The sequence below is a fragment of the Pleurodeles waltl genome, chromosome 8 (genome assembly GCF_031143425.1).
Source record: "Pleurodeles waltl isolate 20211129_DDA chromosome 8, aPleWal1.hap1.20221129, whole genome shotgun sequence".
NCBI lineage: Eukaryota > Metazoa > Chordata > Amphibia > Caudata > Salamandridae > Pleurodeles > Pleurodeles waltl.
The window spans coordinates 943054489-943072358 of record NC_090447.1 but is presented as its reverse complement, the minus strand read 5'-3'; positions in this window follow the sequence as shown (position 1 = coordinate 943072358).

The following is a 17870-nucleotide window of genomic DNA, read 5'->3' as shown; positions in this document are numbered from 1 at the left end:
TACAAAAGTAGTTTAGGTTGTAACCATTTCCTGTTTGCATGGTGAAACAGTCACTTGATGAACAGTATGAGCTTTTCTATTGGCTGATTTTCAAAATGTAGGTACAATCCCACGTGAGTCATTGACAAGCTTCTGGAGGTGAAGTTTGTTGAGGGGGTCCTAATACGATGCAAGAGTTGCATGAAACCTGTTTGAGTGACCCTGGCACAAAGTATTTCTTTCGATCTCGCAAGAGTCTTGTGAGTCAGATTGTAGAGGGAGAGAAAAGCATGTGTATCAACACAGTGCCATTGACTGGTAAAGCAACCATAAAGCAATATATGTAAAGCACAGGTAGTCACGATGAATAATACAGCACAACTAAAAGGTTATATGAGCTATTACAGGGGATTATAGCACAAACAGTACACGTACTGAGAAACAGATATATTTTTTCTGTCTAGAATGCAAGAATGAGGTTAGATTAGGGTCAACTAATGGTTGACTTCCCCACCATGAAAGAAAAAAAAAAAGCTTTGATGTGATTGTCTGCCACGCTTAAGGGACCAGATACTTCTGTGTGTTGCTTAACCTCAGACATCTAAGGTTGTAGTTGATGGTTTGGTGTAATCTTGTTGATTTGTGTTTAGCAGTGGGCACTTGACTTCTGATTAAAAGTGGTTGGTGTATTTAGCCATCTTCAAGATACAGCTTAATTCTTATGTAATTAAAAATATAGTGTAAGTTATATAATAAAGTCTCTGTCTAAATATAAAAAAGTAATACGTTTAGAAACAACTTTTAATATATTTGTTTAAAATGCCAGTACTGGTAATTTGAATGTTTAAAATAATGAATCTAAAGCTTGCAATATATATTGATAAGTTCATAGGTGGCTATGAAAATAGTTTTGTTTTAAGATGTAGATGTTTTTCAACTATGGTTGTTGTATATTTTACCTTTTTAACATACTACATATGTTTTGGGACAGTGGGTGTCCTAAATATAGCTATACATGTACTAGAGTGTTTTTGCACTGTATGGATAAAGTAATAAGTAGTTAGCATACCTAAGTACAGCCCCACAAATCTTCCCAAAACTTGCCAGAAAAGTCTGTCTACCCTAGTTCCTTCCTGGAAAGTATTGCGCTGATCCGTCAAGCAGGGGCCGAGAATAAAGGGGGGGTCCCAAAACATAAAATCCCAATGCATTTTTCATAGACTTCTTTAAGACAGGTTTCAGCAAAAAGTACTGAACAGTCAGCAAAAAGTATTGAACAGACCTACTCACAATTTGGCAGGAATTTAAATTTTGGTCTGCAGATTGTGCTTTTTGTAATTTGGTGTAAATCCATTTAGTAGTTTTTGAGTGATAAAGAGTGAAAAATAATTGTATATTCTGGCAGTTGGGCTTGTGAGAGCCTTGCAAGCCTCCTGCAAGAGTGCAAATTTAAAAACTGAGCCATGTGATTGGTCAAGAGGCCTGTTTATCCTGTGAGCCTTTTTGCTTTTGCATGAGCGAGAGGCTCCCGTGACTCCCATGAGTACTCTGATCAGCTAGCTGTTGGAATGATAAAAATGAAATAGCAGCCATTACTGTTTACTGTGAAAAACTGGAGGTGTTGTAAAATAAAGTAAAAAGGTATATAAGGTGGCAGCAGAACGTCATGCTATTTCCCTGGATTTAGAGTGAAGGTGTCTAAGGGATAACTATAGTGAGGAAAATAAATGTTTATTGTTTTTAACTAATTTATATGATTTTGCAGGACTCTCGTGATATAGTGAAAAGGAAATAGGAGCAGATGACTTCTAAATATTCTCCATTCAGAGGAATGCTTATTGTGTTCCTTGCTTTTGAGAGGAAGTCTGTAAGAGATAAGTATTTTGATGAGTAGATGGTTAATTCTTAATTACAAAAAAGTTATGATCTCACACGACGTTCACGAGATTGTGAAAAGTAGAAAGAAGTAGGGTATCTTTGAGTACACTGTAGCAAGCACACTTGCAACTGTTGGAAGGACACTTACTGGAGATGGTGTTTATCAGAGTCTAATAAAAGTTGTGAGTACAGTACAGTATCTTTCCAAACACTTAAATGCACACCCATTATCAGAGACAGAAGGGTGTTAGCAGGAAGGGCAGGCCCTTTCCAGTCACTACTATATATACCCCTAATTTGGTAGAGTTCTCAGCAGAAAGGCCGGTCTCTCTGCACACTCCTTACTGTGCAGACCGGTCACCTGAGAGAGAGGTTTGAAAGGAAAGGCCAGTCACACCTTACTTCACTAACGTGTAATCTGAGAGAGAGGGATGACAAGAGAGGCCAGTCCACATACACACCCTAATATGAACACTTGTCATTTGAGAGAGAGATGTGAAAGGAGAGACCAGTCACTTCTCAAACACTACTATGCATACCTGTCATCTGAGAGAGAGATCTGAAAGAACAGGCCTGTCATCCTCCACACACATCTATGCACATCCGTAATCTAAGACAGAGTTCTGAAAGGAAAGGCCAGCATCTTTCCACACACCCTAACACACACTCCTGGCATCTGATAAAGAGATCTGAAAGTAGGGGCCAGTCCATCCATACAGTATACTATGGTCACCCATCATCTCAAAAAGAGGTGTTGAAGGAGAGGGCTAACACTCTCCACACAATTACTATGCACTTCTGTCATCATGGAGAGAGAGGTCTGGCAGAAGAGTCTAATCCATGTATACACCTTTCTACCCAGACCCATCATGTGAGAGAGAGGGCTGACAAGAAAGTGTAGTCTCTCCCCACTCACTAACTATGCACACCTGTCATCTGAGAAAGAGGTTTCTGCAGAGAGGCCAGACTCTCACCACATACCTTACTATGCACACATGTTATCTGAGACAGAGGCCTCAGGAGAGAGGCCACTGTCTCTCTGCACACTCTTCTACACAGACCCTTCATTTGAAAAAGAGGTTTGATAGAAGAGGGCAGTCTCTCCCCACACATTACTATGCAGATCTGTCATCTCAGATGTCTCAAAGTAGGGGCCAGCCCATTCACACTATCCATACGTGTTATCTGAGAGAGAGGTCTGAAAGGGAAGGTCAGTCTATCCATACACGCTACTATGCACACCCATCATCTGAGCGAGATGTCTCAAAGGAGAGGAAGTCCATCCACATGCCCTTCTATGCACAGCCATCATCTGAGAGAAAGGTCTGAAGGGAGATGCTCCTCCCTCCCCATGCACTACTGTGCACATCTCTCATCCAAAAGAAAGGTCTGAAAGGAGAAGACAGTCCTACTACACTCCCTATTATGCACAAATGTTATCTGTGAAAAAGTTTTCAATGGAGAGGCAAGTCTGCCAGTCTGTATAGACACTCTGCCTTGCACACTTATCTTCTGAAAGATTGCTCTGACAAGAGAGGGCAGTACCCCCCACACACTACTTTGATTATTTGTAGATCAAAAAAAACATTTGAAATGAGAGGATAGTCCCTCCTAACTCCCTAGTATGCAGAACTATTATCCAAATGAGTGTTCTAATTGGAGAGGCTAGTCCCTCCCATATACTATGAAGAGTAGCATGGAAGCTTCAGGGAGTAAAGCTTGCCACATGAGATTCTTTCACTCTTGTGAGCATTTCATTGTATGAAAAGAAATAGAAAAAAGGGCCAAGGCAAAACCAATGGTTACCATTCTTATTATATGGTTGAAGAAATGCTGGGATGGGACTGGGTGCAGAATTAGAGATTGCTCAGGTTGTGCTGGGTGCTTTGGATGAGAAGGAGTAGTTATTAAGTGCATTAATTTTGGGAAAAGTATTCTACAGAAGATCTACTGAGTGAAAAGTTGAATGTAGAGGTGTAGATTTGTCAATATAGTTTTTGAGAACTAGACATTAGAATGTAAAAAGACATCAGCAAGTATTGCAGATTGTGTTAAAAAATGAAGTGTTCAACCTTTATGTATTTGCAAGTAAAGGAAGCAGTGTTTCACAAATGATAAAACAAAGAATGTAGAATAGTAAAACACGCCCTACTGTTTCTAGGAACCTATTTGTTCATATACATTAGCCATATGAGATGTTTGAGTGGTTAATACTATTTCTAGATTGAAACACAGTGCTCAGGGTCAGCAAAGTTGTTTCAAGACGAATATGGTACTTTATAAACTATTATGAAATAGGTTTGATAGATTATTATAATATATTTGTAGAAAAAATGTACTGTATGAGGGTGAGAATTCTTTTCAGGAGAAAGTAATAGCAAATTATTAGTAGACTTAACATAAAAATGTGATTATGGGTGAAATATGTAGAAATGATTATAGAATATAATGAAGAATATCTGTTGTCATTTATTGATTATTATGTAACTTTTAATTTATTAGTTATTTTGAGTTTTTGTAGGATGAAAGTGGAAAAAAGAAGACGTGAACAAAAAAACTACCATGTGAGAAAATACATGGAGGAGAAAAATAAGTATTGTTTTGTTTTGAAAAAACAGGAAATAACTCTGTGGAAAGTCTGGGAGCAAAACTTGGAGAAGTGATTACATGTGTTTTGGTTAGGGGGACATTTGTGATCTTGCACAAGCTTCTCCTGTGTAGGTCTACTTGTCTCTCAGGAAGGAAATAATTATCTGCTTATATACACAGCAAAAAGAGTCTTATTAAGAGAAGCAGGATTATTGCCTTGTTTAGCAGTAACTACCTGCCCAGGCACAGTGTATTCAGGATCAAATTATATGGAAGGACCTGAAGGGGTGTCCAGTTCAGCAGCATGAGCAAACACTGCCCTAACTATTCTTTGTGAGCTCTTCTTTTTAAAAACCTGAACACACAAGAATCTTTGAATAAACATTTTTGCCAGCTGGTCTGAAACAAAGATTCTTTGGCAGGCTTATATTGCTGAGGTTCTCCAAATACAGCAACCTGCTCATCAGAATGTAAAGAAGACATTATACATTTTTAAAGTTGGTTCTTATATATGTTTAACAGTTGTTGATGCAGTTTTTAATGTAGTTGTAGTTTTGTAACGTTGTTAAATTGCTAATATTGTAATAAAACAGTTTAAAGTTACTACTCATTTGTTTGCTTAATAGTTATTACAGATTTGACTAATATTACAGTATTGGAATGTTTACTAAAACTGACAGTTCTATCCCCAGGGGCTGCAGAAGTGCTCCTTCATGCATATGTATCTACACAGTACTATGCACATCTTTTATGATACCAAGTCCTGGTAATGGAGAAATCAATTATTTTAAGATCCAGCTATGGTGAGTTGTCATGCAACAGTGAGATCTCAGTATGGAGATCACTTCTTGTCCACACTGTAGAACAAGTGAAAGTTCTTGCCACATAGGCCAGTGCATCTCCATCCTCTCTCATGCACTTCTATCAGCCAGAGCAGATGTGATAGTGGGGGGGGGGGGGGTAGTTATTTTACACTTGTTTCTATATATGCTTCTGACTCTGGAGATAAGTTTCACAAGACAGGTATGTCTCTGCCTACACCTTACTATATATGTCTATCTTCATAGTAAGAATTTGGGGAGAGCTGAGTGTGTCCTCTCATTCAAATATGCACACCAGTTGTCCAAGACACAGTTGTCAGCAGATAGGTTACTCTGTTTCTTTACCCTGCTATGTACATTCATCACTATGAAGAGAGGCATGAACACGGAGAGCAGTCTCGAAACACATCCTACTTTGAATGTCTTACCCTGGGGAGAGGTCTGAGCTGACAAGATAGTCTGTCTCCATACTCTAGTCTCTATACTTGTTATTCAAAACAGACTACTCATCATATAGGTAATTTCCTCCCCAAAACCTACCTGTACAGTTGTCGTCCTGGGGAGAGCTGTGACTTGAGAGGTAAAGTTAGATCAAAAGTGTAACTTTACTACGTTTTAGTATTTCAAAAAGGCAAAGTTAGACAAAAAGTCTAAATTAGAATAAAAGTCTAACTTTACCACGGTAAGTTACTACTAGTAACTTTAGTACTTGTAAACTTGCTACAGCTAACGTTACAATGGGTCACGTTTGTAGTAGTAACTAACCATTGTGAATACTGAAAAGTAGTAAAGTTAGACTTTAGGTCTAAGCTTAGACTTCAGGTGTAAAGTTAGACTTTGGGTGTAAAGTTAGACTTCAGGTGAAATGTTGAAGTAATGTTATTCTCAGTGACAGCATTAATGCCTTAAACTAAAAAAAAAACACAGAAATTCAGCAGCTATAGTTAGCAGCACTAATTATAACACACACTCCTGCCTTGCACTGCTTGTGATCTCACATATGACATCATTCATGATATTTTCTATGACATAATTTATGACATCACTGGTGACATCTCGAATGACATCATTGATGACTACACCCATGACATAACTGAATGCATTATCCAAATTTCACTTTCACACATATTGCTTTATAAATTAGTATGACATTAGAGACCTGACAGTAAGTACACAATACTGCAGGAGAAAATCAGCCATTACGACTGCCACCACAGATGCAACTCACGTAGGTATTGACAACGAGCATTATATACTACATTAAGCCTATAGCAGACAACGTACACTTTGCAGGTACCACGGATCATATTAACAATTAATCAGAAATGATAGAGCCTACTACATGCAGCTTTAATATGTGTCAAACCCATGACACTCACTGAACGCATATTAAGAAGTAACGATATTATATGATCAGGAAAAGTGAGTACTGTAAACACTTTTTTCTCTATTGAAAGGGTTTACTTTGTATCAAACTGTTTGCAGACAGTGAAACTCTCATGATAAATACATCCCACAGCATTAAAAAAGCTTACTAAGAGCAGTGTACACTCTATGTAACACATGTAAAAAAAAACACTATTTTCTTTTAAAAAACTACTATCTTCAGGTGCTAAAGAATATAGTACCTGCCCCCTTCATACTGTGATGAAAATTGTACAGATAGCTCATCTTTTCTAGCAAAACTAGCACACGTGCACATCTTAGTACATGATGCACTTAGGCTTCTACGTTAAGTATAAATTATCATACTGACATGATTCTCCGCAATAATTCAAGGCTGTTTACAAAAGATATTATCTACTATGTAGAATCATCTCCTGCTGGAAAAATGTTATGCAGAACCAAAATGTTGTGTGGAGCATAAATAATACAGGTCAACTCTTGCTCGCACACAGTTAAAAGCACAGTGCAAAGATTTATAACATATTCACTACCTCTACACAGCTGTGGTACATTAGGAACAGATGCATTTTGTAAACACTTACAGCTATTAGCTAGACCCAGGCAGCCCAAAATTAGGTAGAAATGTATTATTGTAGGTACCCCTCACTATGTAAACTGTAAAACAAACCTACTGGATGAAGTCATCAGTGATGTCATCAATGATGTCATTTGATGTCATCAGTGATGTCATAACCGAGGTAATAAGCAGTGCATGACAGGGATGAAAGTTATAGTTAGTGCTGCTAACTATAACTGCTGATTCTGTGTGTTTTTATTTTAGTTCAAAAGATAACATTGCCCCTGAGAAATTCACCAAATTATAACATTGCTTTAACCCTTGTTTTCATCAGTGTGTACATATATATTTGAACAGGTTTGTCCTTGAAGCAAAGACACACTCCCATTCAGATTGCTTCTTTAATTAAACAATTACAATACAGTCATTCATTGCAATCTCTTTCTGCCTTTCTGACTTACACATTTCAGACTAACATCATCCTTGTTCACAGGCAACAGCATCTATTCTGGCAGAATGAAATGTCTATTCCAGTTTCCTTATCATCATACTCACTCTCATTTCTCGCCTGAGTGGGTATCATAATAGGCTTTCAATCATGTTGTGTTAGGACTCAAAGTCCTGGAAAGCCTCATTTATTTCTCCAATGGGTTAGTCCAACCAAAACATTTCAGATGTATTGTTATTAATTTTTTTCCCTTCACCAAATATTCCAAATTGTGACTATACAATTGAAAACCACATCGGAACCACCTTCATTTTCTCTGCTTCTCCATTCCCAAAGGGGTTCAACTTCTGACTCCCTCCATCTGTCTCCCAAATGTATTCCATGGGCCCTGAAGAGACACCAGCAATAATTTGATAAATGTATTTGAGTTTTTGCCTGCCCCCCCCTGCTTCCCATAGGCTCCTCATGCACCCTTGTGGGGCAGAAGTAATTATTTAATTAATTAATTTAATTTATGTTTGCCACATGCCTCTCATAAGGGTACTATGGCCACAAGAGGGGCACCAGCACTTTTTTACTCATGTAGTCATGTTTTGCTAGTCCCTTGTCTTCCATACAACCCCCATGTGCCATTGAGGAGCACCATCAATTATTTAATTTGTGTATTCAACTTTATTCCTGCATTTGAGTGCCTCCTATATAATCTCCATTGGTCCTGGAGAGACACCAGCAATTATTTAGTTAATTTATTTCATGTGTGCCTGCCTCTCCTTTCCTCTCATAAGACAATATGGATCATAGAGGGACACCAGTAACTATCTAATCAATTTATTTGATTTTTTACTGTCCCTGCCGCCCATTGGGATCCCATTGGTACTGGAAGGACACTAGCATTTTGATTTTTTTTTTTTTATTTGTGCCTGCCTTTTCAAGGCTCCTAAAGGATTCACTTAGGACCTGGAGGGACATCAACTATTATCTAATTAACTAATTCAATGTTTGCTTCCCGACACCTGCTTCTCAACAGTGTCCAATGGGCCCTGGAGGGACACCATTAATAATTTATTAAACGTATTAAGTGTGTGCCTGTATGCCACTGCCCCCATATGGTGCACATGAGCCCTGGAGGAACACTAGTAATTATTTAATTCATTTATTGAATATCTGTTTGCCCCTGCCTCTCATAAATGTTTAATGGAACCTGGAGGGACAGTAGCAATAAGCAATTATTATTATTTTTTATTACATTTTTGTTTGCTTTGCCCTGCATTGTGTTGGGGTCCTTGTGGACCCTGGAGGGGCACCAGCTATTAAATTGATGGTATCAATTGATTTGTGCCTGCCTCCCGTAGTGGTCTTGTTGGCCCTGGAGATACACCACCTCGACTTTTCTGGTATAATATCTTGAAATAAATAAAATTTGTTTATGAATAGGTGCACTAGTAGTAAGCATTTGTGATGATTGATGCTGATTTGTATTTAACTGACTAGCCTGCGCAAGTTTCATTGTCTTCTGACTTCATTTTATTGGCTGCAGGTGCACAAGTTGGCAAGTCATGCACAGTACTGAGAAGGAGAGAAGTCTGCGTATTAGCTGACAGTGACACCAGAGTTCTCTCCAAAGTTCTTGTACTAGGTGTTAAACCACATAAAAAGTAAAGAAGGAGACCCCAAAGAAGGAGGTTTCTGACAAGAAAGTGGACAGTGATGAGACGACGTCCTGTGCAATGGCACCACTGGAATTGTCATCCTCATTTTTATTTTTGAGAAATGAGGCATACCTGCTGTAGCCTCTTTTGGTCTGGAAGAGACCTGGATGGAGGATCACTCCTGAGTCAATGGTAGCACCACTAAAGCCTAAGCCCAAGTCTCTAAGCACAGCAGTGGCGGCAGTCATGGTGATGAATGAGTCTGAAATTGAGCTGTCGCAGTAGCAAATCTGCAGGGCCCACCAGCACCCATTCCGCAGTCACAGCCTGTCTGAAGGAAAGACCAACGCAACCACCTGGCTCTATCAATTTCTTCAGGTTCTGTTGCAATAAAAAAAACTGTCCTCTCCAGTTTGTGGCTTCTTTACACTCAGGAGCAATTGGAGCACATCACAGAATGTTCAGTTTGCCACATTACAGTAAGTAGTGGTAAGTCAGGTGGACCTTATGCTACCGGGTACCAATTGGCTTATGAAAGCCAACATGTAATCAAATGGGTTGAATATCTCAAAAACATTGCAGCTGATGGCAGGAGAGAAGGAGAAGTTCAACTGATAAAAAGAGGTTGTGGGAGGAGGAGGACAAAGAGCATGTCAGCCATGTGATAGTCAATCTTAGTGTACAGTCATCATTTGCATCATCCATTGGCACATGGGACAGAGAGATACAGTCACCCCAAAACACCCCCACCATGCACAGTTTTCTCATCAATGATGTCATTGCAAATGTTACAGTGATAATATCAATGATGTCATGGAAGATATCCTGAGTGATGTAATATGTGTGGTAATTAGCAGTGTATGGTGAGGATGAAAGTTATAGTTAACTTAGGGCATGAGTTATTGTTCCTTGAAATGGCTATAACTGGTGAATTTCTATAGTTTTTAGTGTTTAAAACAAAACATTATGTTGTTACTGAACATTTCACGTAACTATAATATCATTTTAAATTTTGCTTTGTTCAGTGAATTTCTAGGGATTTTTTTTTAACCTAAAGAACTGTTTTTTACCAACCACCTATAGGCAGCTAAACCCATGCCACTCGTGGCAAAAACAGCCAGGCCAGGCCTGGCCCTGAGACTGAAGACCTCTGCCCCCCCACAATAAGGAGCCAAACCGCCTCACCCCCAGCTTACCAAGCACCCTACATATAAAGTAGACCTATTATCTTTCTCCAAAAATAACCAATAATTGTAATCAAACGTATATTATTTTTGAAGCAAGGCTTATTATTATTGATTGCTTAAACTATATTTAATAAAGTTTAAGCTGCATGTCTTATGTTTTTTTTTTTACATAGTTTTTATCATTTCCTTTACCTGTGGCACAGAAAGGCACTTGCTGCGCCACCATGCGCCACAGACTTTGTAACTGAGGCTCTAAGTTTCTACCTGAGAGCAAATATCAGTGGTAGCCCTAATACGCCCTTCTGGTCCCGGAAAGGAAGCCCGACCCCCATACCTGCATTCAAAGATAAAGAAGAGGTATGTTAGTCTGCTGTGTGTCCTCCTACGTAGCTGAAGTGGAACCAAATGTTTTCTGCAGAAACTGCAACAATGTGCACCATGAGATGGCAAGCTGGCTAGAATTTCCCCTCTACCCTGGAGTGGACAATGTGATGTTTAAAAGTAACATGTCTTTTATTCTAAGATCTGCCCTGATGTGATAATACATATTTTTCTGAGTAGGGTAGACGATGTACTAAAATGTTGTGTAAGAAATGAATAGCAAATTCTGCGTGGACAGGCAACTGAAAAAAAAGTAAAAAAAGCATCTCCATTAAAATTAAGCTTTGCTAAAATAATGAAAGGAATAAAAGCAAAATGTAACTAGGTGAGAGGGCTCAGGCCCCAGGCCCAGGACTATATAATGTGACTGTGTAAATGCTAAAATAACCTCACAATAGTGGAGCATTGTAGGGGGGAGGGGTGTCCCATGGAGTGGCCTGGATTAGAATATGCTAGAGAGGAGTGGGATAGGGTGCTGTAGCATATAATGGAGCTGCATATTCTGGAGCGACATAGAGTAGAGTGGCATAGATTGTAGCAGCAAAGAGTGGAGTGGCACAGAGTGGAGTGACATAGAGTGGCGTGGCAGAGAGTGGAGTATGGTAATTGAAGCCAACGTAGCGTGAAAGTGTGAAAACTGTTGTAGATGTAATGTGTTAGAAGTTCACTTTTTTTGTATAAATTGTATTTTTTAGTAGTATTGGTGAACAGTGTAAGTAGTGTTAAAGTTTTAACAAATGTAATTAGATATTTGTGCTGCGGCATACCATGGTTAGTTCACAATATACTGCAGTACCTGCAGAGGAGCAGTCGTTTTATGATTGGATAAGTGCTGTGTTTACTAAAGGTAAAAGGCGCCCTGTAGTTTTCAGCACAGTTTGGTTTTGCTCTGCGTTTTGCTGTGTTCCGGGTCACGCTCTTAGACATAGGTAAGTAGTAGTAGTCTTTATTGTTGTTACCTACCTATTACCGCTTTATTGAAGTGGTAGTAGGTAGAGAAGCTTATTTTGTTACATTTTCTATACTTTAACAGCAGGTTAGTCAGAATTTTTTTGTTTTTTAATTATAGGACCGTGATTTGTAACTATTACTGAGCTACTCCATAGACATTTTTGTGCATATTTAAATACTTAAAAAATTGAAAATGCACTGTAGTGCATTAGGTTTGTAAAATATATTATATTACAGTGGATTTTTAGTGTTTTTTCATATATTTTTTTTTTAAATTTATTTCAGGTACCTCAGAACTCCTGAATTAGTTCTAATTATAAATATTTCCCTACCTAGTAATACTTTAATAAAGTGATAGTAGTTAGGGGAAAAATATTGAACCTCCTAATACTTACCTATATCTCAAGATGTGATGCAGATCACAGCTAAACTGTGCCTAAAGAGCAACATGGCCTCCTTTGACTTTTACCATAGATTAAGAATTTTCTGTTTTGCTAATAACTTTGCCACTGTTTCAGGAATCTTCATGATTTTTCAAAACTAGTGTTCAGTTACTTCACCTATATTCTGGAATGTTTTCGGGTGATTCTTCCAGAGGAGGCTGGGATAAAAGGTGGGGGTTCAAAAACACTTTTTCCATATGTAATGTGTATGGGGATTTTACAGTTTTTACACATACCTGCATCCCAAACAGATGAATGGAATTACACCAAATTTTGCAGAAAGGTAGATCTTGTGCTAGAAAGAGCCCTTTTTTAAATTTGGTGTAAATCTGTTCAGTAGTTTTGGAGTTAATAATGCTAAAATAATATATATACTTCAAGGGACACGGATCCTTTGAGGATCTGCGGGGCTCGCAGGGGACCTTTGTGTATCTGCGGGTACCCATAGATCTAGGTAAAAGACAAGGCCATTATTGGCTGACCTCAACCTGAGAGCTAAGTTGCAACTATCATTTTCTTTCTTAGCTGAGCCCCCGGGGAGAAAATGTAAATAAATCTCACATAAGGGGTCTAGTCCTGACCTGTTGATATACCTCCATAAATAAATTGTTTTCCAGATATGTTTAGTGTTTTTGTAGTATTAGAGAAGTAATTGGGTAGACATTGCTAATCGGGCTCTTTTTTTCTGGATGACATTCTTAAAAATGGCGGCTGTGTTGCAGTGATGATGTAATATTTCAGGAACCATGAAACCTATATACTTCATTTTGGTGAAAAGACATAGGCCCTCATTACAACCCTGGCGGTCAAAGACCGCCAGGGCTCTTTTGGAGTTTGTACAGCCAACAGGCTGGCATTACAAACTCGGGCATTGTGACTGCAGCAGAAGTGTCGCGGTCGCACCGCCGGGACCGGCGGTTTCCCGCCATATTGGTCCCGGCAGATTTAATCCTCCAGGGCAGCGCTGCTTGCAGCGCTGCCCAGGGGATTATGAGTCCCCCTCCTGCCAGCCTTTTCATGGCGGTATGAACCTCCATGAAAAGGCTGGCGGAAAGGGGAGTCGTGGGGCCCCTGGGGGCCCCTGCACTGCCCATGCCACTGGCATGGGCAGTGCAGGGACCCCCTGACACGGCCCTATGGAGCTTTTCACTGTCTGCATAGCAGACAGTAAAAAGCGCGACAGGTGCAACTGCACCCGTCGCACCGCCGCAACACCGCCGGCTCCATTTGTAGCCAGCTCCCGTGTTGTGGCCGAGATCCCCGCTGGGCCGGCAGGCGGAAACCAGGTTTCTGGCCGCTGGCCCAGCAGGGATCTCCAAATAGACACCGCAGGAGTGCAGCCGCATTGGCGTCCGCCCAGTGGTTTCAACTTGGTGGGCAGCAGTTGCCACCCGCCAAAGTTGAAATGAGGGCCATAGTCTTTAGGGATCAAGTAGTCTTATAGGGACAGAAAACAACATCTCAGAGCAACACTTACTACATTTTCCAAACTGGCAGCTCTACAATGTGTTTTAGCCATCATATTGATAATTTATTTTCATATTGTTTTTTGTTTTCAGGGTTTTGTTTCAAATTTGTAAACATGAATGAAGCAGGTGGTAGCAGGGGATCTTTACCACCTGATAGACTGTTGCTAACTACAAAATTTGAGGGCTCATTCAGCAAAGAAATATTTGTCATATGCCAAACTAATCCAAAAGAATAACTAACATCAACTGTGGCTGGACAGATAAGAGTTTGAGGTGCTGCAAAAATACAGCAAGACAAGTTCACAAAAGATTGAAAATGATAGGTGAAGAGGCTCAAATGTTCTATCATTGCAACAACAAATTCTACAAGTCGTATGCAATGGAAAAAAGCCTGGAAAATAAATTGTCAAAAAATAGCACAAACCAGTGAATCACAAAACAAATCTGAGTCTTCTGAGAAAACGACAACTAAACCCAATGTCTATCACTTAGAAGGCCACCAGCTACCCCTCATCCACCTCTAACAACTGCTCAAAGAGCAGAGGATCTTCAATGTGTTTTGTGTGGTTTAGCCAGAACAAGGGCCAAAGGGATTGATGAAAGAACAAAGTACAGAGTATGTGAGTCTCAAAGGGCAAACGTTTTTATCTGCAGCTACTTTCTTCCACAATGACATTTTCGGCCTAGAAGCTGATCTAAACAGTGAGGTGAATGTTTTTGTAGCAGATTTGCATACCCACCTGAACTGCATGTGTGCAAACATTCAAAAATATTGTTGTACAAAGAGCTCCCAGCAGCAACGTAACCGCTAGCCTTCAGTTAAATTTGTGTTCTTTGAAAAAGCAAATTACGTTTTGAAGCCACTCTTGAGTGGTGGCTATAAGTTCACACTCAGTGAGATCAAAGAAATAATGGTCAACATTGATGAAAGTGTATTGACCCATAATAATGAAATTAAGATTTTTTGGGTGGGAAAATACAATGACAGAGTTTATTTTTGTCAGTCTTACAAAAAGAATGAGCAACTTATAGTGTTCTCAGCTGATTTGACTCCTGAAGTTCTAGCTGCCAAAATAAGATTACAAGATGTGGTAACATCAGGAGGAACCATTTATAGAAACGTCCTGAAAGATTTACATATTGGACTTAATGACAAATTTTGTAATGCCCCAGAGCTCCGCAAATCATGGGAGTCAACAAAAATGCATGAAGTTGTCTTATTTAATATTAGCAAGGCAAAACTGTTACAAACTAATGTTCTTGAGTTCGGAACAGAAGCCAGCAACATTGATGATGGCTTTGACGATATAAACAAAGAAGTGGAAGACAATCCCATGAACCAACAGCCTTATGCTGTTCAAATGAACTGTTGTTTCCTAACCATGTTTTATTAATTACATCACGGCAAAAAGAAAACTTGGCTACATAGTATGACTGCCCATGCAATCTATGATAAGTGCAAAAGTAGAGAGCTAATCACTTCAATGAATAGGATTGGTGTATCAACAAGCTTTAATGACATAGTACGGAGCAGGAACTTGTTAGCAGCTCATGCTGTAAAATCTTGTGAATCCAACAGCACACCACTTCCAAGTCACTTAAACAGGAAAGGATTTACAATTGCTGCTTTTGATAATTTTGATTTTGAAGATAGCTTTCTTTGTCTGGAACATCCAGCACACATGATACTGCCATGGTGCTTTTTCAAGACTTTATAAATGAAGTAGCTGCTGGAAAACAAGTTGTGTCAGCTGTATGCAGCAACAAACAAAGCTGAAAATGTATAACGCAACTGACTGTAAAATCACTACAAACCATCAACACTTCCCAGTCTACCAGAATGTTTCAAAGTGGCTGAGGACATGGATCTTCTTCTACCTGATGCTGTGGTCCTCAAAGCTGTTTTAACTGAATTTATCATATTGCTTAATTGGTGCAGACTGAAAGATGAAGAGAAGTCAGTTCCTCCGTGGGCTGGAATTCATGCCCTGATCTTCCAGAATACTGTCCCACTGAAGAAGGTTGGGATTTACCAGTAATATAATCTCCAGTCACCCCTGCGCAACAGTATGCACAGCTCTAAAAAATTTGCTAAATGTGCATGCTCAGCTTGAAGACCAGCCTATCAAGCCGATTCTCTGTAATGAAGGAGTTGTCCATATGGTAGCTGACATTTTTATGAACAATCCAGTAGAATGTGATGATCTTTAGCAAATGATGGTTGTTTTCCATATGACAAAATTTGAGTTGCAGTGTGCAGGAAGTTATCTCAGTGGACGTGCACAGGTGCTGCACTTATTGAGGCTGAAATCTTTGGAAGAAAAACTGCCTAGTCAGTACTGAGTGGAACTCAATATGTTCATTTGTTAGAAGTTATGCTCATCATATCTGAGGCTATAGAAACATTTAATCGGAGTGCTTTCTGAAACAAGAATGGCAAAATAGATTTTCCATATGTTATCTTGGAAGTGAACAAGGCACGGAGTGCACTTCATTCAAAAGACATAGGGGGTCATTCTGACCCCGGCGGGCGGCGGTTGCCGCCCGCCTGGCGGGAACCGGCATTTGGCCGCTCTGTGGTCAAAAGACCGCTGCCGGCATTCCGACCTTCCCGCTGGGCCGGCGGGCGCTAACTATGTTAGCGCCCGCCGGCCCAGCGGGAAGGTGGCCTGCAACACAGAAGCCGGCTCCGAATGGAGCCTGTGGTGTTGCGGGCGTGCGATGGGTGCAGTTGCACCCGTCGCTCTTTTCACTGTCTGCTAAGCAGACAGTGAAAAGCCGCCCTGGGCCCTGTTAGGGGACCCCTGCACAGCCCATGCCAGTGGCATGGGCAGTGCAGGGGCCCCCAGGGGCCCCAGGACACCCGTTCCCACGAGCCTCTTCTTTGCTGTGAAAACCACCAGAAACAGGCTGGCGAGAAGGGGGTCAGAATCCCCAAGGCAGCGCTGCTTGCAGCGCTTCCCTGGCGGATTCGCCCAGCCGGGGGTAAACCGGCGGGAAACCGCCGGCCCCGGTTTTCTGACCGCGGCGTCAGAATGGGCAAGGAAGCACCGCCAGCCTGTTGGCGGTGCTTCCGTCATTCGCGGCCCTGGCGGTCTTTGACCGCCAGGGTCGGAATGACCCCCATAATGCAAAGCCAGTCAATGTTTAATACACTCAGTTCAAAATCAGAAAATCCGAAATCCAAGTTAGTAGAGTTTGTCAAAGAATGTGTAGAAAAATCAGAAGTTTGCAAGTACTGGGGAAATGTTTTACACATGATAGCTCTAGTTAAAATGTTTATACATGCTGATCAGGAAAGTGATTCGGAGCTGCACATGAAGACTATGGAACCACTGATACTGTGTCTTGCATAAACTAGCTGAGATATGGGCCATGGTATTTGGAAAGAGTAAAGAGGCTAGTGGTGGAAAAACCATATCTCTATAGAAAATTCAACCAAAGACATTAGGTGGTGAAAGACAGACAGGAAAGGTTCAATGATGTAGCTCCAGATATGAAACTGGAGCAGACAATCCAGAGATCTCCTAAAAGCTCCAAGGGAATTGTTGGTCAGAAATGTAAAAGTGGATATGTTGCTCAATGACAGCTCATTTACCCTGAAGTCCTTTCTATTTGCAATGTTTTCAAAGAGATGAGAAATTCAAAATGAATGGATCATTGTGAAACTCTTCCTCACCACAAACTTGCAGGAAAGACAGGGGAATGTTTTAATAAACATGTTGACAGCCTTCTTCCTTTCATGCAGCAGCAAGGAAACCCCTTTGAAATGACTGAGTCTGTGTGACTACACAACTTCATGACCACACAATATGTGTATAACGACATAAAGACATGTCTACCAGATGTCCTGGAACATGGATTGACAGTATATGCAGAACTGAAGCAAGAGGGATTTGTATTGAATGAAAAAAAGCTGTTTGACACAAGCACTAAGCTAAATTGACAAACTTTAATTGCTACAGTAAGAGTTTAGTGTAACCAGCCACTTCAAAACAGGTTACAAAAAACACATTTGCCACGCACATAAAGAGATGGATGTGGCAAAAGAAAGGGGTGAATTTATCAAAGACATTCTGTGGCATGATCTTCTTCCAACAAACACATTAATT